The sequence below is a fragment of the Ovis canadensis genome, chromosome 19, assembly GCF_042477335.2.
Source record: "Ovis canadensis isolate MfBH-ARS-UI-01 breed Bighorn chromosome 19, ARS-UI_OviCan_v2, whole genome shotgun sequence".
Taxonomy (NCBI): Eukaryota; Metazoa; Chordata; class Mammalia; order Artiodactyla; family Bovidae; genus Ovis; species Ovis canadensis.
In genome coordinates, this window is record NC_091263.1 from 16,590,412 (window position 1) to 16,618,029 (window position 27,618).

The 27,618-nt window shown below is 46.9% G+C and overlaps 1 long non-coding RNA gene across 3 annotated transcripts in view; it reads right to left on the minus strand.

The window, feature by feature from the left end:
* Window positions 1-23,725, minus strand: part of LOC138424400 (uncharacterized) — a 41,713-nt gene extending 17,988 nt beyond the window's left edge. The window contains exons 1-3 of one of the 3 annotated variants that reach the window (XR_011250781.1): window positions 23,357-23,725; window positions 10,594-10,720; window positions 9,201-9,324 (exon numbers count right to left, since the gene is read on the minus strand). This is a non-coding gene — a long non-coding RNA (uncharacterized lncRNA). Of the gene's footprint in view, window positions 1-9,200; window positions 9,325-10,593; window positions 10,721-16,207; window positions 16,758-23,356 lie in introns of those variants that run through there. The other 2 variants (XR_011250782.1, XR_011250783.1) reach the window with 2 other exon arrangements.
* Between the last annotated feature and the right edge of the window lie 3,893 nt (window positions 23,726-27,618).

The following is a 27,618-nucleotide window of genomic DNA, read 5'->3' on the forward strand; positions in this document are numbered from 1 at the left end:
GTAAGAATGGTCTGGAATCCAGAGCTATGGAAGGAATAGAACAGCCTCTGTGGGTGCCTCATGTATCACCCAGGAATACTGCACTGACTGACTCCGGGTCCTTTGTTAAATGAAAGGGTGGAGAATGAGAAAGACCGCTGCCTTTCCATTAGTAAAAGGAAACAGCACCCTCCCGGGGCTCACGTGTCAGGCCTGTGTCCAATGGCTGACGGTTTCAATGACTCATCCACTCTCTGGCTACTCAATACTGAGGTGGGAGATAGATGGGAGCCTGCCCTGAGCAGCTGGGATTTGTCAAGTGGAGTATATTGGAGCTTTGTTTTCTCCGACCCACCAAAGACCAAGTGAGTGGCAGGAGCTGAGCTCTGAGAAGGAGCAAACAGATAAAACAACCACATCTATCACTCCTGAGGTCAAGGAAACCTCCCCAACTCCATGTGTGCAGGAAGGCTCCTTGGGGGTCAGAAAGGGAGGGAGTGTCACCCCGTACTAGGGAGTAACGTCACCCTCCCATTAGGCTTGGCCATGGAATCCATCTTAGCAAAAAGATGTGCACGCATATGAGGAGGGCGCTAAGACAGGTCAGGTGTGGGAAAGGAGCAAGAGGAAACACAGACCTGGAAGAGCTGCCCTACGTCCGTGGTTTAAAGCACCTCTGGTTGAGAGCGCCTGCGCTCCTTCCTGGGTGTGTGTTTCTGTCTTGCTTCAGTCTTGCTGTTTCTCTGTGTGCTCTCCCACATGTTGCGCTGAATCTCTAATAATAAACTTGGCACCTGTTTTTGCCTCCTTAAAACATTCTTGTTACAACGGGAGTGCCAGCCAGGGCAGCTTTGCCTACTTTGCCTCTGGTGGAGAAGCAGCGAGGATTCCTGGGTCAGTTCTTGGGCAGGTCCTCAAGACCACTCACTGTTGTCTCGCCCAAAACAATACTACCTGGGAGGATATTTTCAAGCATCCCTAGAACTGAGCACCTCTTTCCATTTCCACCCCACTGTGTTCCCTCATTGTACAGAAACTAGCGTGCTCGGCCTTTCTGTCCCATGTGCAGGTGAAAACGGCACCAGTGACCTGTCTCAGCCTCTCCTCATCACCTGCTGCTGCTGCTGCTAAGTTGCTTCAGTCGTATTCGACTCTGCGACCCCATAGACGGCAGCCCACCAGGCTCCCCCGTCCCTGGGTTTCTCCAGGCAAGAACACTGGAGTGGGTTGCCATTTCCTTCTCCAATGCATGAAAGTGAAAAGTGAAAGTGAAGTTGCCCAGTTAGCAACCCCATGGACTGCAACCCACCAGGCTCCTCCATCCATGGGATTTTCCAGGCAAGAGTACTGGAGTGGGGTGCCATTGCCTTCTCCACCTTATCACCTAGCTACTTCCACATCGGAATTTCTCATTCAAACCGAGAAAAACAATGTTCTCTGAATCTTTTTCTCTCTGGACCAATGGAGAGAATGCCGTTCTTTTCTGTCTGCTAAAGCTAGAGGATGATGAAAGGTGGACATATTGTTCTTCCTAATGTGTGGTTTATTCTCAAGGAAAAACAATAACTCAAGGGAATATCAGTGCTTGAGATGCTGAGTGGCTCCAGCCAGTCTCTCCTGTAGCGATTTCAGAGTGAGCCTAGGGGCCTGCTGCTTTCTTTATAACACCGGGCACCTCTCTGCTTCTCAGATGCTATCATTTCCCATCACAGGCTCCAAACTGGTAGCCCAAAGGCTAGATCTGGCCCATAAACATGTTTAGCTTGGACTACACAATGTTTCTACAAAAACTGAGCCAAAGTTTAAAAATAGAGACACTTCACATTCCTTGTATGATAAAAATCAGCTGGAACCGGCTAGCGACCACCCCATGCCCAGGGTGCCACCGTTCTCATCATTCCATATCCCTGAGGACAAGGCTGAGCATTTGTGAGACAGGAGAAAAAAAATAGAGAGAGATTAGTCTCTGCCCCCAATTCCTGGCACAGAGCCCCTAAAACTCTTGCAATTTCCTAACTGATAAGAACACTAGGAGTATTTTTTCCAGTATTTGGTCTTCGACCTTGTCTCTGACACAGGGCTCCTAAACCCCTTGGATTTTCCTGGGTGACAGCAATATCTCTTGTTCCAGTGAGGTGACTCTGGGTGGGCTCCTGGATGGGGGCAAGTCACCAGGAAAGACCTTATTCAATGCCTGGTTTCATTTATTGATATTGTACTTGCTATGTTATCTTTCTTGAAGGAGAGAAATATTTATCTGGGCCCGTGCCTTTATTAGGAGTGAGATAGCAGAGACTTCCCTGGTGGTCCAGTGGCTAAGACTCCTTGCTCCCAGTGCAGGGGCCCAGGGTTCGATCACTGGTCAGGGAACTAGATCCCACATGCCACGGCTAAAAGATCCCACATGCTGCAACTAAGATTAGGCACAGTCAAATAAACTTAAAAAAAAAAAATACTGAGAGAGCAAAAGATAAACCGAGATTTATATTCAAGGAAAACAGGAATGCACAAACTTCTTTTTGAACTTGAAGAATATTCTTGCATCTTCAGTATGCAAACCCCATGCATGTGTTGAAACATAACCCAAAACCCTGGTGACTGTCTGGGCTCTTGGGTCAACTGAACGAGTGACCTTCTTCATCTCCTAGATTTAGACTAGCAACCAAGTTGCCAGTGACGAGAACTAAAATAAGTTTGCAAAACCACCTTGACATAGTGCATAAGATATGCCAACAAAAATGTGCCTTGAACTGGAGGAGCCAGCTGTGTTCGGTGGTGGTGGGCAGGAAAAGCGTCATGATATCACTGTGTCTGCCTTTCTGGGGGAGAACCTGACTGCAGCTCAGACTTCAATCAGGAAATAATTCTTCATGTCACAAGCAGCAGAATAAAGGTATCTCCCACCCTCCCCGACACCCATAGCATATATGGTGACTGAAAGAGATTGCTGACTTTCATAGTCTGTTTGCTCCGGTATAACAATGTACCACGAGCTTTGTTTATTTATGTCTCATGTTACTGGAGCTGGAAGTCTGAGGTCAGGTTGCCAGCAAGGCCTTGTTCTGGCAAGAGCGATCTCAGGGTTGCAGATGACCGGCTTCTCATTGTATCCTCACTTGGTGGAGGGCAGAGAGAAGCAAGCTCCTCAGGACTCCTATAAGGACACGAATCCCATTCGTGAGGGCTCCAGGCTCGTGACCTCAGCTGCATGCATGCTAAGTTGCTTCAGTCATGTCCGATTCTGGGCGACCCTCTGGACTGAAGACCCCCCAGGCTCCTCCGTCCAGGGTATTCTTCAGGCAAGAGTACTGGAGTGGGTTGCCATGTCCTCCTCCAGGGGATATTCCGGATCTAGGGATTGAACTCGTGTCTCCTGTGTCTCCTGCATCAGCAGACAGATTCTTTACCACTAACACCACCTGGGAATCCTCTTGACCTCAGCTAGTCCTAATCATGTTCCAAATGCCCCACCTCTTAATATTTTATATGGAGGGAGGGTTTTAACATATGAAGTTGGGAGGAGCTCAGACCTGTAGTCCATAATGTTGACCCTTGCCTGCCCGGGGTAGAGAGAAAAGCAGTTCCACCTCACAAACGGAGGGCAAATCTGCCTGAAATGTGTTTAACAGTAGCTCAAAGTTTTAAAGCACATCTGCAGGTTCCCACCTGTGAAGAAAACAAGCACAAAGAATAAAATGTGAACTTCAAGTGTATCAGCAGCCCTGGGAGCTGCGATATTGCAGGGGAGACAATCAGCAGGACCTCACAGAGGAAAACTCCAGACCAGAGCAGAACAGGGCGACTCCCTTGTCTGAGATACCTTGTCCATTCCCACCCCCCAACAACAGTTCTTGAGCAGAAGGAATCAGAAATTGCTAGATCGCCCATGATGGGGTGCCAAGTGCAGGAGAGACTGTCTTCTATACGTATTAGTCCGGAAGGGAATGGGTGCGGGGCGGTGGAGATGGCCAGCATTTAACTTTCCAGGAAGAGCCCCCGGGGGCAAAGGAAAGTGGGAGGTGTCCGCTGTTCTGCACCTGCACCCCTTCCAGAGCTGTTTTCAGAGGGAGAGGCAGGAAAGGCTCACGGCAACAGAAAAAACTGCTGTTGTGACAGCCCTGAAGCCCTTTTGAGGCTCCACACTTTGAGCATCTCTCTTAGATTGAGATGGATCTGCTGCCAGCTGCTGTAGGAAAGAGCCTCTAAGAAGAGGCCAGTGAGCAGGGAGGGAGGGGCTGGGGAGCCGTGTTCACAGCGGGGAGAGGAAGGGAGGGCTGCCCTCGCCTGGAACAGAGCTAAGGCCGACCCCACCCCCGCAGCCTCCCCCGCCAACACGCGCGGGGCAGAGAAACACCAGTGGGACGTGAGGGATGCACACATCGGTTAATTAAAAGAGTTTATGGAAAAAAATAGATTCAGGTACAACTGAATCACCTTTCGGGACATCTGAAACTAAAATAGCACTGTTCATCAACGATATGTGCCCATGGGCTAAGTTGCTTCAGTCCTGTCTGACTCTTCTTGACCCTCTGGACTGTAGTCCACCAGGCTCCTCTGTCCATGGGATTCTCCAGGCAAGAACACTGGAGTGGGTTGCCCTTTCCTCCTCCAGAGTATCTTCCCAAGTCAGGGAATGAACCTGCGTCTCTTATGCCTCCTGCATTGGCAGGCGGGTTCTTTACCACTAGCACCACCTGAGAAGCCCCAGGTATGCTCCAATATCAAATAAAAATAGAAAAAATAATAATTAATTAATTTTAAGAAAAGAAGCTATAGCCAAAAAAAAGGATAGAGTTGTAACCTCAGATCCATCCAGAGTTGGGGCTCTGCCAACCCAGGTGTCATTTCACCAGTAAGGGTCACACTGAAATAATGGGCAAGAGTCCACAGCCTGTGGGAGGTCAGATTTGAGAGTACACCACACTTAAAGTGACCATGGTTTGAGACAGAGGTGGTTATTTTCAGCTCTCTCTCTCCTTTTGGTTTAAGGAGGCCCCTGATGCTCCTAGTCAATGCATGAAGTGATGAGTTTTGAGTTGGTCTTGGGCAGAGATACTGTGTTTTTTGCTAATAAGAGTAAGTAACTGGGCCCGCAGAGCCGCATGGTCCAAGTAAACCATGATGACTAAATGCGTATGGTTTTCACTCCATCACACAGATTCAGTCTTTCTTTACAAAGCCTCTGGCTGTTTTCCTGTGACTTTGAGTTGAAGGAAAAGCAAGACCTGGATGGACAGTTGCAGACAAGACTCTGGCACTCGGCGAGGGTGAATCAGGTAATTGACCCTGCCTCACAGTTTCTGCCTTGATGAGTCTGTCTCTGTCAGGATTACAGTGTGGTCCGCTTGCTCGTGTGTATTAGATGGGGCTAAGAGGGCTGAGGGTGAGTGGCAGTGGAAGGAAATCTGTCGGTTGTCCATAAGGGAGGTGGCCATTTGGCTGGGAGAGCGTGTCTTGCAGCAGGCACATCTCTTTGTCCTTGAGGCTAGGCTTGGGCAGGGAGCATGCGCTCATCTCCTGCGCTCAGTCCCTGGAGATGGACCACAGGGCACAGAAGCAAGTGAGGAGAGGGGGTGACTCCTTTCTACCCCCTGCTTCACACTGTGGAGAGCCTTGGGCTTGGGAAGCATGCCCAGTGCTCAGGTGAACCTCAGAAGGTTCCAGCGTGTTCCAAGTATGACTATCAAGTGAGCACACACTGGCACAGCTTGAAATAGCAGATAATAAGCATTAATCTCCCTAATAAATTCATTAGTCAGCCACCTGGTCTTGAAAGCGGTTTGTACACTCAGATCATAAATTAAACCCTGGTTAGACATTAACCTTTTCCAACTTGGCTCAGCAAATCTTCCAGGAGCCATATGGGATCACAAGTTTCTCCAGTCTTCCATAAGGTCCTGCTTTCCTTTGCCTAATTAACCAGATACGAAACTTCATAGTATACTTTATGATAAAGTATTTTTTTTAATAAAGGTAATGTCTAATCTAACTTCTAGGGTTTGGGGGCTCCCTGATGGCTCAGATGGTAAACAATCTGCCTTCAACACAGGAAGGAGACCCAGGTTCAATCCATGGGTCCGGAAGAGCCCCTAGAGAAGGGAATGGCAACCCGCTCCAGTATTCTTGCCAGGAATCCCATGGACAGAGGAGCCTGGCAGGCTACAGACCATGGGGTCGTAAATGGGCGGACACGACTGAGCGACTAAGCACGCGTGCTCTGGGCGCATGTTTACTGCAAAGAGGGACACTGCGCACAGTCGCTCAGGATCCTGTGTGCCTGGGCGCAGGTCTTCCACAGTGCATCTCTGTAGGGAGATGGGGAGAACTCCATCACACGGTGCTGAAGGTCAGGGTGAGCTCCCCTCCTGCCCAGGGCAGCGGCCCCTTGGTCCCAAAGGCCAACCCTCTGTACAGATGTCTGTCTCTCTGGCTATTTTGGGGTATAGTGTCGTATCTCCCTATTGGGCTTTTTTAAGTGTAATTGTGCATCACCTAGCTGAGGCTCTGCATTCTCCATGTACAGAGCACCATGGATGAGCCAAGTGCAGAAGTACGGTGGACTGCTGTCGAAGGGCTTTCTAGACCCTTCCAGTGACTCCTCTCAACTCTTAGTCTCGTCCTCCCCGCTCCCCTGCCTGTGCCACCTGCCATCTGAGAAAACCCCCGCCCTGTCCTGCTCCCCCACTCTCTCCACTTTCATCCGAAGCGCCTATCTCCCCTATTCTCCCTCATCTCAACCCCTAACCTCTGCCCTTCCCAATGCTACCTTCACTCTCTGCTGTTCACCGAGACCTCTCCAGACACTCCCTTGTGCTTTCTTGTTTTCTCTCTACTTCTCTTGTCACTCAGCCGTCAGAGGTACAGGGTCTCCAGATAGTAGATGTGGACTTTGAAATATTTCAGAGTTTATGTCTTCTGGGGTGTTGACATCCACCACCGATTACCAAGTGAGAGCCGTGGTGACATGCTGAGTCCTGTGACAGGTAGGACTCTAGATTCTGGGGGTACAGAGGTGAACGAGCCAGAAAGCATCCTCGCCTCCTCCTGCTGACTTCTGGGTCGTATTGGTTTGTTTAAACCAATTTAACCAGCCTATTTAGGTTTAGGTTAAACCTATTAAATAAAATAGGTTAAATTAAATTAAATAACCAGCCTAATAGGTTTAAACAGTCTGTTGGTTTGTTTAACCATTGATCATTGCCAAATCTGGGGCATTTTTATTACAGCTCCTTGAGAGGAACACAGTGAGACTTTCATTTACAAGCATACATGAAAAAAATGAGAGTAGAGAGATTTTTTCATTGTGTTTTCATGTATGCGTGAAGAGGACACATGTCCTGGTATCATGCTGAGAATGGCTTCCCAGGTAGCTCAGTGGTAAGGAATCGGCCTGCCAGTGCTGGAGATGCAGGTTCAGTTCCTGGGTGGAAAAGATGCCCTGGAGAAGGAAATGGCAACCCACTCCAGTATTCTTGCCTGAAGAATCCCATGAACAAAGTAGCCTGGCAGGGTCCATGGGGTCCCAAAGAGTTGGACATGCCTTATCAACTAAACAACAACACGACAGCTGAGAACGTAATTGTCAACAAAAGAAAGCTGGGCAGTCTGCTGGCTGTCCAGTGGTTGAGACTTCGCCTTCCAACGCAGGGCTTGCAGGTTAGCTCCCTGGACAGGGAGCTAAGAGTCCACATGCCTCGGGGCCAAAAAACAAAAAATATAAACAGAAGCAACATTGTAACAAGTTCTGTAAAGACTTTTTAAGAAATGGTCCACAGTTTTTTAAATCTTTAAAAAATTAGAGAAATTTTTTTAAAAAGGAAGGTGAACAAGTGTTTAGATAGTTCATGATATCCTGCTGATGGAGTTGCCCTTCCAAAGAATTTGTAATACAGGTTAAAATCCCTTTCATCTGGAAAAGTATCTTCTTTTACACAGATAAATACATTTATCTATACTCATAACTGAGAGACTAAGCACATACCCTTCTTATCATTTTTCAAAAATTTCAAATGCATCTATTTTTCCATATTTTGCATGCAAAAACATAAGTTTTTAAAGGCAGAGGACACAAGAGGGTAGGGAGATATTTTCAGTTCTTTGGTCTGCTAGTTGTGTGAACTCAGAGGTGTAGTCAAACATTTAAGGATTTGTGTAGCCAGGCCCCAACCAGTCAGAACAAGCATAGTCTTATCAGCATGTGCCAGCTGAATACAAGTCTCCCAGTGACCTCAGGAAACTGTCTTCTCTCAGCTAAAGGGGAACAGACGAGTTTGTATATTCACGTTAGTATTCTGTAGACAAATACGCACGTGTGCATGCTAAGACACTTCAGTTGTGTCTGACTCTTTGCGACCCCCTGGACTGTAGTCTGCCAGGCTCCTCTGTCCATGGGATTCTCCAGGCAAGAACAGTGGAGTGGGTTGCCATACCCTCCTTCAGGGGGTCTTCCCCATCCAGGGATCGAATCCACGTCTCCTGCATTGGCAGAAGGGTTCTTTACCACTAGCGCCACCTGGGAAGCCCAGACAAATATGACCTCAAGGTATTTTGTTTCGCTTTTGGCCAGCCCACTATTTTTGAAGATCGTAAAGAGTGTGGGTTTCCCAGTTTGCCACAGGCTCCAGCGCTCTCTATTGTGTTTTCACATCTGCGTTGCACACATTTGTGTAACCAGCCATCGTGGCCGCCCGGCCCACAGTGGCCTCTGAGTTTGCAGTTGCTGAATTGGAGGCTTTGCTGAGTCCCCTTTTCAGCGCCTATTCTTCCTCACCACCCTCTGTGTGTTGTGCTGTTTCTCCAGGACTCAAGTCACCACCATGGGCGGTAGGGTTGAATGCCTGCCTGCCTTGGAGATGTCTCTGAAGCACCTCTCCCTCTCCTCTCCATGATTTGGGTCATAGGTTCTGTTTAACTTTACTGGAGGGGGGATGAGCATGTCAGAGACAAATACTTTAACAGATTGAAGTTCAAAATGTAGACCAAAAGGGAATAGTGCTAGTGTCCGTCACTCGGTCGTGTCTGACTCTTTGTGACCCCATGGACTGTAGCTCATCATGGGATTCTCCAGGCAAGAGTACAGGAGTGGGTAGCCATTGTCTTCTCCAGGGGATCTTCCCAACCCAGGGATCAAACCCGGTCTCCCCCACTGCTGGCAGAATCTTTACTGTCTGAGCCAGCAGGAAAGCCCAGACAAAAAAGGAATATGGACACAAAACCCTTACCCTGTCCTTGTGTATCCAGAGCACCGTCACCTCCCTGTGGACAGTGAGACCCAGCGTCCCTCACTGGCTGTACAGTGTCACTCAGACAGGCTGGCACCCGGGACCTTTGCCGCAGTGCTTGCACCTGGACAAACAAAATACAAAGACACGAGGGAGGACTAAAAATAGCTGCATGCATGTACAGTTGGGCCAAACTATGGACAACAAGATACAGAAAGACCCCAAACCACCAAATGCCACTTCTGAAGACCTGGGAGGAAAAGAAGGGGGCCGTGAGCAAAGGCAGGTACTCTGCATGTCGCCTGCACTCAACAGCACTGAAGCGGTGGGCAGACCAGTAAGCCACTCCTCCATCGCCTCCCCTGGATCCACCCTTACCCTCACCCCATGCCCCATGTAAGGAATCAGCTCACCTCCCCTTGGGGAGGGAGCAAGGGAACCTGTCCCTTGTTATCACTCCCCTTTGCTGCAGCAGGGGCCCATATAAAGCCTTGCCTGAATTTCTTGTCTAGCCTCTGATCAATTTCTATTTAAATATACATATTTATTTACTTTATTTCTGACTGTACTGGGTCTTCGTTACTGCACCCGGGCTTTCTCTACGTGGAGAGAGGGGGCCACTCTTTGCTGTGGGGATGGGATTCCCATTATGGTGGCCTCTCGCATTGCAGAGCATGGGCTCTAGAACACACGCTTAGTAGGTGCACGGGGTTAGTTGGTATATGGTATATGGAGTCTCTTCCCGCACCAGGGATCGAACCCCTGTCCCCTGCATTGGCAGGCAGATTCTCAACCACTGGACCATGAGGAAAGTCCTCTAATCAATTTCTATTGATTAAGGAGGCCAAGAATGCTGGTCAGTAAACTTTAGGACAGTGAGCAGCACTCAACTGCAAGGTCATAATGAATTACTGGTCTGGTTTGGCCCACTTCTCAGGGTACGGTTTCCAAGGCTGAGGATGAAAAAAGAAGAAGGAAACGGTCCAGATTCATATCACTTAGGACCATGTTATCATGGTCTGAGGCACCACCTTGGGGCAACACAAGGTCACTCTCAAATCTTAAAAATAATTGTTTCTCAAAATGTATTCCATGGACTGCTTGCAATGGCATAGTAAAATACTGGTTCCTACCCTAGCTCTGTGGCTTCTCAGGCGGCACTGTGGTAAAGAATCCACCTGCCAATGCAGGAGACACAGGAGATGCAGGCTCTGTCCCTGGGTCGGGAAGATCCCTGGCGGAGGAAAAGGCAGTTCATTCCAATTTCTTGCCTGGGAAGTTTCATGAACAGAAGAGCCTGGCAGGCTACAGTCCCTGGGGTTGCAAAGTGTCAGACTCGCCTGAGAGATGGAGCACACGCACCCTAGCTCTGCACCAGGTCCCTCTGACCCACCTCAGAGTCTGCCTGCAGCTACGATCCATGGTTCTCTGTGTTTATCTCTCCATTAGTCTGCCTTGGGGCTCTCCTGGCTTCAAAGGAACATCTAAATGGCAGCAAATTCACACCCAGCAAGTCGACTCTTTAACGATAAAGAAGAGGGGTAGGAGTGAATACCCAGTCTCACCTGTCTTCCATAGGGCAATTCTAAGGCATGTTCTTCAAGGGTCCTTAGAGGGTCCCCGGGGGAACCGAGCTCTGGTTGCCTTGCTCGTGAAGGCACACTTCCCCGCTTCATGTGCTTTCCCTCTTGTTTGTGCTTCTCCGTCACGCTAATGAAATCGTTTACATGTTCATCTTTAGTGTCTACTTCCGGGGAACTCAGATTAGGAGCCTCACCTCAGAGGAGCGCCAGTAGTCATGGTGGGTAAGAGATTTGGGGGTCACCTGCCTGGATCCAAGCACATGCAGGCCCCACCAGTAACTGGTGAAGTAGTTATTAACCGTTCTGAGCATCAGCTTCCTTGCTGGCAGAAGGGGATTAATAATCGTGGCTTCCTCATATTAACTCAGATTAACTGAGTCCACACAAGGAAAGTGCTGATAATAGTTTCTGGCCCATAGTGAACGTATAATAAATACTTGCTATTATTATTATCTAACAAATCAGTTTCCTGGGTGGGGCTCAGAAATGTGCTTTGTAAATAAGCTCACCTAGTGATTCTCATGCACAGTGAAATTTGAAAACAGCTGAACTAGAGACACACCCCAGGCATTTCTGTTCACAGAGAAAAGATTTGAAGAAACCTAGTCTACCCCACACAGTAAGGAGCCAAAGGACATCTTTTACATGGAAATCCTTCAAGTGAAATAAAAAGCTGCGCCACCATTCAGAACACAGGACAAGACAATGGCAAGAGAGTCCACCTAGGGGTTCATCCTTGGGGCCGAATTCATCTGCTTTTCATCCCTTGGTTTTAGTTGCTTTCGTATTCCCACATTAGGCAAAACGAGTTCTAAAACACATTTGTTCTTTTAACCCCGTGGTTCCCAAAGTCTGGTCAGACCAGGAGCATCAGCATCACCTGGGAGTTTATTAGAAACACAATTCTGACACTGCAGCATTGTTCGCAGTAGCCAAGACCTGAAAACAATAGACATTTCCACCAGGGGAGTGCAGAAAGACACGGTACACATATATCGGGTGGGCCAAAAAGTAAATTTGGGCGTTTCTGTAAGATGCTATAGAAAACCCCAAATAAATTTTTTGGCCAACTCAGTACACTGAAATATTACTCAGCCATAAAAAAATGAAGTAATGCCATTTGCAGCAATACAGATGAACTAGAGAGGACCCTATTAAGTGAAGCAAGTCAGACAAAGACAAAAATATGATATTACTTATATGTGGCATCTTAAAAAAAATGATACAAAACAGAAACAGACTCAGAGATCTCAAAATCAAGCTTATGGTACCAAAGAGGAAATGTGGGGGGAATAATAAATTAGGAGACTGGGATTAACATATACACACTGCTGTATATGAAATAGATAACTAACAGGACCTACTATATAACACAGAGACGTCTACTCAATATTCTGTAATAATCTATAAGGGAAAAGAACCTGAAAAAAAATGGATGTACGTATATGTATGGCCAGTTCACTTCGCTGTACACCTGAAATTAAAACAACATTGTAAATCTACTATACTTCAATAAAAAGGTGAAAGAACGAAAGGCAATTCTCTGGTCCCTCCCAGACCTCCTAAAGTTTAGCTCTGGGGTGGACCCAGTATTCTGTGCTATCTCAGCCCTCCCGGTGATGGTGATGGAGGCTAAAATTGGAGGACCACTGTTCTATATTAAGGAAATTAAAGCCTCTCTTCTTTCATTGCCAATGAGATACATGAGTCAGGATTTTTCCAGATGTGTTTATTTCAATCAGATACCAGCAAATGTGGTTTTTTAAAAAATTAAATCTCAACCCTGCTTAGTAATGGTCATGACTAATGAGGCCCAAAGGAAAGGCATCTAAGGGTAATACTTGTACTTGCAGGAACTCTGCAGAGTTTTGCAACACTAGGGGTCTTAGAAAAATATAATTGCTTATTCATAATAAGTCCTATTCCTTAGACTCAGCTGGGCAAGGCATCTTACACGTAGATGATCTTCTGGTATTTAGGCCCTTCTGGCCCAGAAAAAAAATTCAGAACAAACAAACAAAGAAATATAAGAAATGGACAACATAGGAAACTGTGTTAACATTCAAGAGAAAAATTAGCTTAAATTATGAAGCAGAAAAAATAATGAAATGGATGCTTGCTTTATTTAAGAATTCCCCTTCTGAAATGCTCACTGGGAGTAACCATTATAGTCAAGTTCACTTCACTAATTTTTTATCTATCTTTGACTTTTGGGCCCATTTTCTGACTCATGACTAAAAGAATTTGAGAAAGAGGGGAACTGAGTTTTCCAGCTTATTTCTGGGACTTTTTAGAAGATCCCTACTATTACTGTTACATAACAAATACAAAAATGGTTTCTGTGTATCTTCTTACTTAATCCTCACATCATCTTTGTCATATATTATTATTCCCATTCTACAGATGAAGAAACAGAGGCATGGGGAAGTTAAATGGCTTGTCTGAGGTTACAGATGATAATGGAGATTCAAATCCAGGCAATCTGATTCTATTGCTGCTAAATGTTGAACCACAAGATGGCTATGATTAACAGACTACTTTTTGAATAAGTAGAAATAATTAAAATACTAGTTCTATGAAATACTAGGATAAATTTTTAAATTTTGAGTAATTTTAGGTACAGAAAATTGGGGGAAATAATACAGAAAGTCCTGGTGTATCCTTTACCCATCTTCTGGAGACATCCTGCATAACCACCATATGTTTACCAAATTTAAAAAAATGAATTGTTACAATACTAACTCAGTTACAAACTTTATTCCAATTTTATCAGTTTTTACACTACTTAGTCTATTTCTGGTCCAAGATTCAATTCAGGATTCCCTGTCGGATTTAGTCATCCTGTCTCCTCAGTTCAGTTCAGTTCAGTCTCTCAGTCGCGTCCGACTCTTTGCGACCCCATGAACCGCAGCACATCAGGCCTCCCTGTCCATCACCAACCCCCAGAGTTCACCCAGACTCACGTCCATCGAGTCAGTGATGCCATCCAGCCATCTCATCCTCGGTCATCCCCTTTTCCTTCTGCCCCCAATCCCTCCCAGCATCAGGGTCTTTTCCAATGAGTCAACTCTTCGCATGAGGTGGCCAAAGTACTGGAGTTTCAGCCTCAGCATCAGTCCTTCCAAAGAAAACCCAGGACTGGTCTCCTTTAGGATAGACTGGTTGGATCTCCTTGCAGCCCAAGGGACTCTCAAGAGTCTTCTCCAACACCACAGTTCAAAAGCATCAATTCTTCAGCGCTCAGCTTTCTTCACAGTCCAACTTTCACATCACACATGACCACTGGAAAAACCACAGCCTTGACTAGATGGACCTTTGTTGGCAAAGTAACGTCTCTGCTTTTCAATATGTTATCTAGGTTGGTCATAACTTTCCTTCCAAGGAGCAAGCGTCTTTTAATTTCACGGCTGCAGTCACCATCTGCAGTGATTTTGGAGCCCCCAAAAATAAAGTCTGACACTGTTTCCACTGTTTCCCCATCTATTTGCCATGAAGTGATGGGACCAGATGCCATGATCTTCATTTTCTGAATGGTGGACTTTAAGCCTGTCTCCTGAAGTCTCAATTTGTGAGAGTCTCAATTTTTGACCTTTACTTGATTTTCATAACTTTGACAGTCTTGTAGAGGACTTTTCAGGTGTTTTGTAGAGTATTCCTCAGTTTGGGCTTCTCTGTCAGTCATAATGAGACAGGGGGACTGAACGCAGGGGAGAGAATCAGAGCGGTGAAGTGCAGCCCCCGCAGCTCTCCCACCAGGGGCAACCACTGCCCAGGCTCCCTGTTGCGGCTTGTGGGCGGGGCCATGGCTCATGCTTGGACAAAGCGGGCAAGGAGCAGCCACCCTACCCTCGTCCAAGCTGGAGGCTGGGATCTGTTGGTTCCAGAAAGGGTTGCCCTTCATCCTCATCCTCCTGGCCAAACTGTGCTTCCAGCATAAGCTTGGAAGCTTCCATAAGCCTCTTATCCCAACTCATCAGAGGGCAGACAGAATGAAAACCACAATCTCAGAAAACTAACCAATCTCATCACATGGACCACAGCCTTGTCTAACTCAATGAAACTATGAGCCATGCCATGTAGGGCCACCCAAGACAGATGGGTCATGATGGAGAGGTCTGACAAAACGTGGTCCACTGGAGAAGGGAATGGCCAACCACCTCAGTGTTCTTGCCTTGAGAACCCCATGAACAGTATGAAAAGGCAAAAAGATAACACACTGTAAGATGAACTCCCCAGGTCGGTAGGTGCCCGATATGCTACTGGAGACCAGTGGATAAATAACTCCAGAAACAATGAGGAGACGGAGTCCAAGCAAAAACAATACCCAATTGTAGATGTGACTGCTGATGGAAGTAAAGAAAAATATTGCGTAGAACCTGGAATGTTAGGTCCACGCATCAAAGTAAATTGGAAGTGATCAAACAGGAGATGCCAAGAGTGAGCATCAACATTTTAGGAATCAGTGAACTAACATGGAATCAAACAGGCAAACTTAATTCAGATGACCAGTATATCTACTACTGTGGGCAAGAGATGCTGCAGCACGGCTACCCATGAGCGCCAAAGAACTGGTGCTTTCGAGCTGTGGTGTTGGAGAAGATGCTTGAGAGTCCCTTGGACTGCATGGAAATCAAACCAGTCAATTCTAAAGAAAATCGGTCCTGTATATTCATTGGAAGAACTGATGCTGAAACTCCAATACTTTGGCCACCTGATGCAAAGAGCAGACCCATTGGAAAAGACCCTGATGCTGGGGAAGATTGAAGGCAAGAGGAGAAGGGGACGACAGAGGATGAGATGGCTGGATGGCATCATGGACTCAATGGACACGAGTTTGAGTAAACTCTGGGAGTTGGTGATGGACAGGGAAGCCTGGCATGCTGCAGTCCGTGGGCTCACAAAGAGTCAGATATAACTGAGTGGCTGAACTGAACTGAAAGTGCCCTTTGTATTAGGGAGGGTTTGGTACACACATCACCTGACAGTGATGATCTTAACCCTGATCACGTGGTCAAGGTGCTATGCGCTGAATGTCCTCTCCTCGTGTTACTATCGGTGCTGAATCTGGCCTCTGTACCCTGACACCAGATTAAACTAGAAGACGGAAATAAGTTTTAGGTGATGGAGTTTTGGGTGAAGTGGTCCCTGATAGCTCAGTCGGTAAAAAATCTGTCTGCAATGCAAGAGACCCCGGTTCAATTCCTGGGTGGGAAAAATCTGCTGGAGAAGGGATAGGCTACCCACTGCAGGACTCTCAGACTTCCCTGGAGGCTCAGCTGGTAAAGAATCCCCCTGCAATGCGGTTTGATCCCTAGGTTGGGAAGATCCCCTGGAGAAGGGAAAGGTTACCCACTCCAGGATTCTGGCCTGGACTGTATAGTTCATGGAGTCACAGAGATTCGAACAGGACTGAGAGACATTCCCTTTCAGAAACAAATAGCTTTATTGATTTGCCAGACAAGGGGAGCTGGAATGGTCTCACGCCTTCAAAACAATGTGCTCTGACCTGGGGCAGGTGGAGAAGAGTCTGATAGGAATGGTTCAAAGAGGGTCTGATCAGCTCACAGACATTCTTCTGAATCCAGCATCATCAACCTTCTGGTTCTAACTGGTCTGGGATCTACATGTTTGTGGGCAACAAACAGTTCACTTCTCCCACCTGGTGGGGGTTTCAGTGTCTGCAAAATGGCTCGAAGATATTGTCCTATGTCTGCTTTAGGGGAAGCCTGTCCCAAGGCGGCACTACTGCTTGTCTTGACTGTTCCTCCCTTGTCTCCTCACTCCTTCTCTTCCCCGCTAGCAAGTATTTGAACCTGCCCTTTGGAACTCAGGTAAAGTCATGAAGGCTGAATGACGTCTATTTCCTGTAATCAAGAAATGGAGGACATAGATAGATTTTGTATTCAGGAGTTCCAGAGGGTCTTGCTCCCTTTCCATGCTCAATTCACAGGACGCATATCTCCACCAGTCCAGCCTGCATTCAAGAGAAGAGGAATTAAATTCCATTTCCTGGAGTTAAGAGTCCATATTTATCAACTGGAATTCTGCATAGAAAATCTGTCCCTTCTCTCCCGTTTCTTTACTTATTCAATCATTCACTTATATTGGTATGCACAGGGGTATTTTGTTTATGCCTTGGGTTATCAGGCAATATTATTATTTACTTTTTTGGTCAAATTGTTCAGCATGACCATTGGGAACTCTCACAGGAGGGTGAGGGGCAGGGCACAAACTTTCAAAGAGTCATATGACCATGGGACATGACAAAAACTGATTAGAACCAACAAGGTCCAAGGTGGTGGGAGGTTTGACTTCCAGTACACCGTGAGCCTCATTATACACTCGTTGTAATACATTAGCTAAATGACACACCTGTCAGTGCCTTGACAGTTCTGAGGCCAACTATAAAAGGCCAAAAAGTGAGTGGTGGCCCAACTCCTGGACATCTCTACCCCTACCCCAAAGTAGTTGGAATAAGTCTCCCACTCATAAGACTATGAAACTACCCAGCCCATAAAAACTAACCACACCATGTTTTGAGGCTCCCTCTCTTGCCTTCTGAGATGGCCCACACTGTGTCTGTGGAGTGGATTTTATTTATTTCTCTCTAAATAAACCCACCCACCTCATCTCCAAATTCTTTCCTGACAAAGCAAGAACCTTAAATTCAACAACATGTCGTTTTTAACATGCTCAATACCTTTTTGGGAGAGCACTTCTTAATTTCTGGAACAATACAATGCTCCAAACTCATTTTCCATGTCCCAACCCTTTCTCTGAGCAGTGCTGGTTCTTTCTATTGGAGAAGGGTCTTTAGAAACCAAGGACTAGACGCTGGTGGTGGTCACTGCTGCTGGACATCATTTCCCCTAGGCCCTGTGGACAGTCAGCAAGGAGACGCGTGCATCTCATAGCCCAGGTATGCACACATAGTGTGTTTATTTCTGTCTCTAACCATCCGCCTGCGGAAATGAGCATAACTTCACGTCTATACCTCCTGCTCGGATCCAGTACCGCAGAGGACATTCTAACTTTCCCTCCTGTACGTCCATAACTTTTTTCTCTGATTTGTGTTTACTTATGTGTTCAACCCACAGCCTTGTAAGAAACAGATTTACCCGCTAGAATAAGGAGTTTATGTAGCATTCGGTCTTCAGTCTTACAGTGCACAAAGAACCATTTTTAGAAGTTATTAGGTCAGCTTCTCCTTCCTCCCTTTCAGTGAGATTACATTATACATCTGTAATACAGCTAAATTCATTTGTCATAGCTAGCATTCTATTCTGTGATAGGATAGATTTTTACAATCCATTTATGTAAGGCTTTATTGAATATCAGAACTCCTAGACACTTTATAATACTTCAAAGTTTACAGTATTTTTTATTAGATAGATGCTATATATCATTATACAAATGATTTGTGTTCCCTAGAGGAAAGATCCATAAAAGGAAAGCAAATGAAATAAAATGTCATTAGGAAGCCTATAGTCTGGAAATTTCCACAGTCAAAATTTTAGGATATTTTCTTCTAGAATGTTCTAGATGATGAATAAAAATAACAATAAGAATTCACATAATTTTGAATGTGCTTTTTTTAACCTTTACTATATCATTAATGTAAGAGAATATTTTGATATTTAAAAACACAAATTAGCAAAAAAAAAAACAAAAACCACTTTTCTTTTCTTTTTCCCAGAAATTCCAGATTAGTAATGCAAGAAAATGCTATTTCATCCCTATCAATGAACAACTGGGACGTCTCCCAGCAAACTGAAATAATTAATACGCTGTGTGCAAACATTAATTGTTGGTGTGAATTAAGAATAGAATCCTTTATTTAAAGATGTTATACATGCGGTGCAATCAAGAAAAGCATTTAACCAGATTTGTTCATGAATTCCATTGTGTGCTGTTGAATAGCTAATTTAGAATTGCATTCGTCTACAAAATAATCTATCAATAAAACTGGGAATAAAATAGGAAAGAGATTCATTATCTTTGTCAACTGTGGGTGCTCAGTAGCGAGTATTTTGCCCGCAGATGAGAAGACCCCGTCACCATCACTATGCACAGCAGACTGAGGGGCACAGACCTGCCCTTTCTTCTTCCAACGCTGGGCAGTGCCAGCAACCCAATCACTTCATTAAGATTAGTGGAAAACGTGAATGCAAGCTTACATCTCTTTGGTGTTGATTAGTGTTGTCTTTGGTTTAAAACATGCTTTTTAATGTACTGAATTGAAAAAATGGCATAATAAAGGCAGTCATTTTTACTTTGCAAACGTAGCTGCACTTTCTGCTAGAAGCTCTTGGCCACTGTGGAGACAGACCTGGGCCCCTGAGCCGTCACTGCTTGTCACAGCCCCTGCTTTCCCACTGCTGTCTGGACTCATGAAAGGTCGAGGTAGAAATACCCAATGAATCCATCCAGGGACTACTGTCAAGATTAGATTTCAGAGAAATCCAGAAAATCCACAACTAAATGGGAGGGAAGCAAAGACCCTGAAGTGAGGTATTCATTCCTTCATCCAGCCTTTGAGTCAACCAGCCGAGCCTTCACGTATTCAGCGCTGACCACACCCCAGTCACCAGGCAAGCAGGGAAGTTAGGGATTTGGGGTGCCTGGCAGCATAGCACCACTTCTCACTGCAGAGAGGACTGGGAAGAGTTGTAGGAGGTGGGGAGAAGAAGAAGGCGGGGAAGGGGGACAGGGAAAAGGAGAGGTAGGGGGTGGAGAAGAAGAGGCGAACAAGGAGGGGTGGGGAGAAGGGGGAGGGAGAGAAGGGAGGAGGACAGGGGCCGGGGGCAGGGAAGGGGCAGGGCGAGCAGGAGAAGGATAGCGCACCCCTGAGAGGTCGGAGCAGCAGTTGCCAGGAGCCCAGTGCAGGCGGATGCAGCTGGGAGGAGGGCGAGGTGGTTCTGCTGACCAAGTGGCTTCCATCCCTCTGGGAGCCAGCCCCAAGCCCTGGCTGGTGCCCTCTCCACCCCCCAAGCCTCTGAGCTCCAGGTGCAAAGGCCAAGGGTCAGCTGTCCAGAAGAGGGTCATCTTTGATCTGTTGGAGCAATGTCACTGCTCAAGCAGGAGCTATTCAACAGCTCAAAATTGGTGCCCTGAGAGTCTCCCAGGAGAAGATTGGGGACTGAACACAAGACGCAGGAGAGCAGGAGTTCACCATGGCGGTGGTGGTAGAGGCCCGCATCCTGGCTCTCTGGCCAGGCTTCCAGACCTGGGGAGGGGGTCCTGCTCCCCTTTCAAGCCAGAGCGTCCTCAGCCTCACCCAGCAGAGACTGAGAGCCAGTCCAGGAGAACCGTCCCTTTCCCACGGCCTGCAGCAGCCCCATGGACAGCCCCTGCCCTGCTGGCTTCTTCTCCGGGACAGCACCCTGAAGAATGTGCTTCTTCTTTGACTTTGCGCAGGAGGAGGAGAGCTGGAGGGCATGTTTGCCTTCATGGACGGCCCGGATAGTGAAGGTCCCAGCTGCAAGTGTGAAGCTGTGCCACCTGGCCAGTACTCTCGCTGCATAACTCTGTATCCAAGCTGTTGTCTCCTCCACTGCGGAAGCCCTGCTGAAGGAGGGCTGGCATCCACTCAGGCTAAGGTCACCACAGGAAGCAGTCTTGTAAATCGCAGCCTTCTTGTACAGGGGATCCCTTGGCCTAGAGTGCTGGTTTTCAAACTGAGCCCTATGGTACTCCTGGAGGGCGTCCAGGAGGCACCCAGGCGTGGAAGACCCTGGAAGGAAATCCAAGATTCCAGGAAGCTTCTAGGAGACTTTGGACACTCGTTCCCCTTGTTTTCCAGCTCTCGCCTCCTTCCTAGTTTGTCAATTGCAATTTTTGTGTTCCCCCGTGATTTTGGCCATAAAAAAAAAATTTTAATCCATATCCACAACAACAATGATTTCATCTAGGGTTGACAAGCATATTCATATACCAGTGATGGAAAAGTAAATTAATGTATCTTTCCATGAAGGGTGGTGGAAATTTGACAGTATTTATCAGTACTTACAATGTACATGTTCTTTTACCCAACAAGTCTGATTCTAGGAATATATCTTATGAAACACACTGGAGTTTTATTACTTGTGAATTCTGTTTTTGCAAATTTGCCTACTCACTAAAATTTATTTGTGAGCTCCAAATGGTCATACTCAGACATGGGCAGAACAAGGAAAACTTTGAGTCAAGAACTGACTGTATTCCTACAGATGTGAACGAAATCCATGTTTGTTCAGTTATTTCAACCAATAGATGTTGAGAGTAGCACCATAGACATTTGGAATCAACTATGACCAACCTAGATAGCATATTGAAAAGCAGAGACATTACTTTGCCAACTAAGGTCCGTCTAGTCAAGGCTATGGTTTTTCCAGTGGTCATGTATGGATGTGAGAACTGGACTGTGAAGAAACCTGAATGCCGAAGAATTGATGCTTTTGAACTGTGGTGTTGGAGAAGACTCTTGAGAGTCCCTTGGACTGCAAGGAGATCCAACCAGTCCATCCTAAAGGAGATCACTGGATGTTCATCGGAAGGACTGATGCCAAAGCTGAAACTCCAATACTTTGGCCACCTCATGCCAAGAGTTGACTCACTGGAAAAGACTCTGATCCTGGGAGCGATTGGGGGCAGGAGGAGAAGGGGACGACAGAGGATGAGATGGCTGGATGGCATCACCAACTCGATGGACATGAGTTTGAGTGAACTCCGGGAGTTGGTGATGGACAGGGAGGTCTGGCATGCTGTGATACAGGGGTTGCAAAGAGTCGGACACGACTGAGCGACTGAACTGAACTGAACTGACTGATGCTACAGTCACCAAGACAGTATGGTATTTGCACAAAAACAGAAATATAGACCACTGGAAGAAGATACAAAGCCCAGAGATAAGTCCACACATTTATGGGCACCTTATCTTTGATGAAGGAAGCAAAAATATACAATGGAAGAAAGACAGTCTCTTCAATAAGTTGTGTTAGGAAAACTGGGCAGCTAAATGTAAAAGGATGAAATTAGAACACTTCCTAACACCACACATAAAAATAAACTCAAAATGGATTAAAGACCTAAATGTAAGACCAGAAACTATAAAACTCTTAGAGGAAAACACAGGCAGAACACTCTATGACATAAATCACAACAAGATCCTCTATGACCCACCTCCTAGAGTAATGAAAATTAAAATAGGTCCCGCCAACCTCCCAGAATCCTGGCTGGAATTCATCTTGGCTGAGTGATGGCTGCACCACCAGGAAGGCCCCTGAGTAAGAATAATCAGCCAGAGACAAACCAGAAACAAATCCCATCACCATAAAGCTGAAGACAACAGGCCATGGGGCAGAAGAGCTCTCCTGGGCTCCCTACCCTCCTGCTCTCCACCTAGTGCCCCTTCCCAGTAAAGTCTCTTGTTTATCAGTACACATGTCCCCTTGGACAATTTATTTCTGAGTGCTAGACAAGAGCCCATTCTCAGGCCTGGAAGAGGTCCCCCTTTCTGCAACAAAGAGAATTTGATTCAACTGGGAGTTACAGAAACTCTCAGGTACCTACATGTTGCAGCAAAATTTGAGAATCACTGTCTTAGAGGGCACACTGTGGGACCAAATTGTGCATGTGGGGGTCACACTGACTTCTAAGAGGTGTCTCTGACCCAACCTAATTGGAAACTTCTATGAAAACCCCTTGTCCAGCAAGATTCAGAAATGAGAGTTCACAGCACAGAAGTGGGGTAGCCGGGCACGGGGAACAGTAGCTATGCTGCCTGCCACCTGCCTGATCCAAAGCACACACCTAAATAGCAAATGTGGCCTCATGACATGTTCAGAATGGCCAGAACAAATGTGCTCCAGGATGCTGTGGAGCCAACTGACCACTTGAACAAAAAGGCGGTTTGTTACAATTATGGTATAAAAATAGTCAGTAAGCATGCCTTCCAAGAGGTGTTCTCTATGCCTTGTGCATTGTTGTAGACATCATCTTTATTTCTCTTAACAGATACATCTTTTTGCAGTGGAGCTGGGTTAGGGGAAGCACTCTGACTGAAACTGCCTACCCTGGCCAGGCACTATAGTAACCATTTGCGTGAGTTGTTTTACAACAGGAGGTCCTGGGAAGGAACATGGAATGAGTAAGCCACCACTAACTGGAAGAGTTCAGGAAAGGTCAAAAGGAAACACCACGTGTCCGACCATGTCCCAGAATCCTTCTCACTGGCATCCATCTTGGCTGAGCAATGCGTGCGCCACCAAGAAGGATTCTGAGTCAGAATGATTGGCCAAAAGCAACCAGGAAACTGATCCCATCACCATAAAACCCTAGACCATGAGCCACGTGGCAGAGCAGTTCTCCAGGGTTCCCCTACCCTGCTACTCTCCGCCAGGGCACGTCTTCCCAATAAAATCTCTTGTTTTGTCAGCGTGTGTGTCTCCTCCAAAAATTCATTTCCAAATGTTGGACAAGAGACCATTCTCGGGCTCTGTAAGGAGTCCCTCTTCCTAGAACAATTACATTTAGCACCAAGATACAGGGTGGGCTGCAAGTCAGGGCATTCCCAGGTAGAAAAGGAAGACTTACCTCTCATCACATCAGAAAACAGATCTTCCAGCAACAAAAGGCCCCTTGTGACAGTAGCTGTGTGATCTCACGAGAAGACACTGCTTTGCTTCTGAAGCTGTCTTTGCTATAATGGCGAAGACTCACCAACCGATTTCCAAACTCAGTCTCCAAGTTCAGGCAGGGAGCCATGGTGTTTACTTTTCAAAAGCAGTTCCTGAGGGCAAGGAAGGCAGGACATTCCCTCCCCCCTTCCCCACCTGAAGTCAGCCCATCCCTCATGCATTCAAGCTGAAGCAACAATTAGCTTTGCTATAGCTTAATCTCATTTCAAACACTCCACCCAAAACTCAGTAATCCTCAGAGTTGCCTAAATCAGCAATAAGGTACAAAGGTTTACCCAAACTGGCAGCCTTAGACCAAATACCATCAGGAACACAGCAAGGGTTATGAAAGAGAGGAAAGCAGATCTCAGAGGAGTTTGTGTGTGTGTGTGCTTGCCACACCTCACATGTTCCCCAAACAGGGAGGGAGCCCGAGCCCCCTGTAGTGGAAGTGCGATGTCCTAACCACTGGACCGCCAGCTAAGTCCCTCAAAGGAAGCTTCTGAATTCAGAAGTTACAGAGCAAAGAAAGGTGTTATTTAATGGAGCTTCGGCTCCATTGAAGGAGGAACCCTTGAGGATGGCCCCTTGATCTGGTTACCGTCTTCTGCCTCCTTTATGTCTCCTGCCACATTTCCTTGGTAAGGAAACCAAACACGACCCTGTGGGAATCCTGGGCACGGAAGAGTTTCTGTGTCCCCCCTGTTTCTTTGTAGGGAACAGACTCCAGCCTCCAGGGACTTACCTGAGCTCCAAAGAACAGAATCTAACAGGGAAGGGAGGGGACGCAGGCATGAGGGCGGAGCAGCCTAGGAACAATAGTGCAGCCTCAGGGCAGGGTCCTGGCTCCACCTCAAGGGTACACAGAACACGTTTAAGCCTTCTATAGAACTAAAGCTCCCAACAGATGAAAGATGTCAGCATTCTTCATTCTACAGAAGACGACCTGATGCCAGATTAAAGGAACCGGAAGGCTTCCCTGGTGGCTCAGATGGTAAAGAGTCTGCCTGCAATGCAGGAGACCAGGGATTCCATCCCTGGGTCAGGAAGTTCCCCTGGAGAAGGAAATGGCTACCCACTCCAGTATTCCTGAAGAGTCAGGTCAAGACTGAGCACACTTTCACAAGCTCATCAGAAGACCACTGGAGGCTAGGAGTGTAGGCCCTACACACACCCTGATCCTTACCTGCAGCCTAAACCTTGCACTATTGCTATGAAAATTCTCACCAAATCCTCCTGGATGGGGACGAACCCCACTGTGTCTCCTTGCCTGACAAAGCAATAAAGCTATTTTCTTCTACTTCACCTAAAACTCTGAGATTTAATTCAACACCAGTGCACAGAGGCTGGGTTTTCAGCATCAGTAAAAAGTGAGGACTTGAAGTTCATGAGTTTTGTTCATAACATTCCCTCAGGTATGGCTCACTTTAGCCATAAGGCTCTCTGGAGGGCACTGATTATAATTAGAACTTTTCCTCAAAATTCACGAAGAAACTCCATCGGCCCCTGTAAGGTCACTGGGGACATGAATCAGAACAGTACATAATGTAAGCACTTCAGGCAAAATCTCAATTCTCAAAACCTCCTTCCTCATGCTTTTAAAACTTCTTTTTCTATATTCTGTTAAACAGCTTCTGAGAATAAAAAACATGCTCTTGTGTCATCATTTGGCCAAAGAACAAGAATCAATATTTCTGGCTCAATTCCAATTTTCGTGAATTCTCTGTTGACTTCTGGCAGGAATGGGGAAAGGACTTTCTTGAAGGGAAGACACTAAGTCTGGTCCCTGGCCACTGGATCTAAGGAGTAAGTAGAACCAGTCCACAGAGGGCAGGGAGCTATTTCTCAGGAGGTTCGGCAGGAGGGAAAGTGGGGCTGAGGGTGTAAGATCTCAGAGCCCTCTTTGTCCTGATCAGTTAAGGAAACACTGGCTTGCTGAGGTTGAGACTCAGAGGAGGACTAGTGCTGCCTAAGCATCCTGCTCCCCGCCTCACTCCCCCAGCTTAGGAATTTAGTTATCGTCTCAGGCCAACACAAACTCTATCACTTCTGAACAAGCCAGAAGAAACTGGATTCTGCGACTTTCAAAGAGTCACGTTCCGGATTGAAGTCTTAATCCTCCAGAAGCGAAGCGAGTGTTGGAGACCCTAAGCCATCAAAACTTTGGGGGCCTCACAGGGGTCAGGTCAGCTTTCCAACTTTTCCCACAAAAGAACTTCAAGGCAAAAACCCCAAATCCTCTACCCATTGCCCAGCACCTCTGCTTGGTTCTCCGTGATTATCTCTGCTTCCATCCCACACCCCCAGAGGAGGAGAATGTTCCGTTTTTTCACATAAATGTTGATGGACGCTGTGTGCTCAACACCTTCATGACCAGTGTGTCCAGCAAGACATATCCACGGCCTTAATGCCACCAGCAAAAGTCATGTCCCTGGAGGCCTTCTGGGAGTGAACCCCAAATACAGAGCCATATATATACATATATAATGAATTTTTCATGGTTTGACGTCGACAAACTAGTGACTAGGATTCCTGTTTTTTATCCAGGCTGCCCAGGTTCATTTCCTGGGCAGAGGACTAGGATCTTGGGATCCGGCTGTGGTGCTAGTAGTAAAGAATCCACTTGGCAGTGAAGCAAACATAAAAGACATGGGTTCGATTCCTCGGTGAGGAAGATCCCCCGGAGAAGAGCATGGCAACCCACTCCAGTATTCTTGCCTGGAGAATCCCATGGACAGAGGAGCCTCTCGGGCTACAGTCCACAGGGTCGCAAAGAGTTGAACACTACTGAGGTGACTTAGCACAGCACAGCACAGCACATTTTCTTAAAGTCTTTGTTGAATTTGTTACAACACTGCTTCTGTGTCATGTTTTGTGTTTTTGGATCTGAGGTGTGTGGGATCTTAGAGGCCCCCACTCCAAAGGAGCGAGCCTGCACTCCCTGCATTTGGAAGGTGAAGCTTTAACCAGGGAAGTCCTTGGCCTGGCTGTTCTTACCCCCAAAGACCCCCTGACTTTTCTCCATCTGGCCGTCTCCTACTCACCCTTCAAGAGTTCTCTCCTTAAATGTTGGTCTAAGTAAGGATCAGGGATGTTCTGGGTGGCCCCTGTGCCCCTCATTATCACAGCACTCAGAGAATTGCACTGGAAACCAACCCCCCACCCCCACCCCACAACTGTAACCCTCAACGGCAAAGATCCTGACAACTTGCTTTTACAGAAACGATGCCAACACCACTTGGGGCACACGTTGGTGGCTCATTCCAGTCCGGTGAGTGATGAGGTGAACACCAGCATCAGCGCAATGCACGCCTGCGGGCATGTGGTGACGAGCGGCTGAGTCTGGTGGGCCTGCTGGAGCCTGATGGTCTATGTCGAGTACATACAGTAAGCTATCTAAAAAACAAATGAAAACACCCAAGTCTGTGAAGCAAGATCTGCTTGAGTAAGCCTGTTCTCCAGCACAGGACAGGGGAGGGGGAGCTGAGAGGATGCCACTGCTCATTTCAAGCATCTTATCATGAACCCACGTGCTTGTCACTACATCTGCTGCCTCCGGGTCACTAATACAAGAAAAGCTTTACCTGTGGAGTCTTTTTTCCCTCTGTCTCTAAGATGAGCGTGGGTTACCAGATGAGTCTGGTGCCCAATGTCCTACAGCTCAGCAGCCCAGGCTGAAGTACAAACACGCAGAAAGACTTATCGCTGGAGCCATCCGCGTTGGAGCCCAAGGGCTTGCTGGACCTGAGACCTGTGAGTCAGGCTGTGCCCATCAGAGCCACGCCGAGTGGGGCTGGTCCTTCCCCTTCCCACGGCCACCCCAGGTCCAGCCAGGGGAACTGTTGATCTTGACCTCTTCACTGAGGTGGACTCAGGCAACGGGTACAGGAGTGTCTAGATTAGGACTGAAGTGTGATAAGAAAATAGGTTATTGCTAATAACTATTTATTACAGCCCGTGAATACTAATAGTACTTATTGTTCATTACTGGTATCTATTTCTACATCAGATATAGTGTGGAGAAGGAGAATAAGGGTTGGAAAGCGTCTTGGTGAGCCGCTCTGAGCGTGGCCTCGTGCCTCTGCGGTTCTCATCGATTCTGCCGCCCCCTGCAGGCCCCGGGCCGCATAGCACCTGTTAGAGTCTGCGCCGACCGCTGACTCTCGGCTCTGTAGGCAG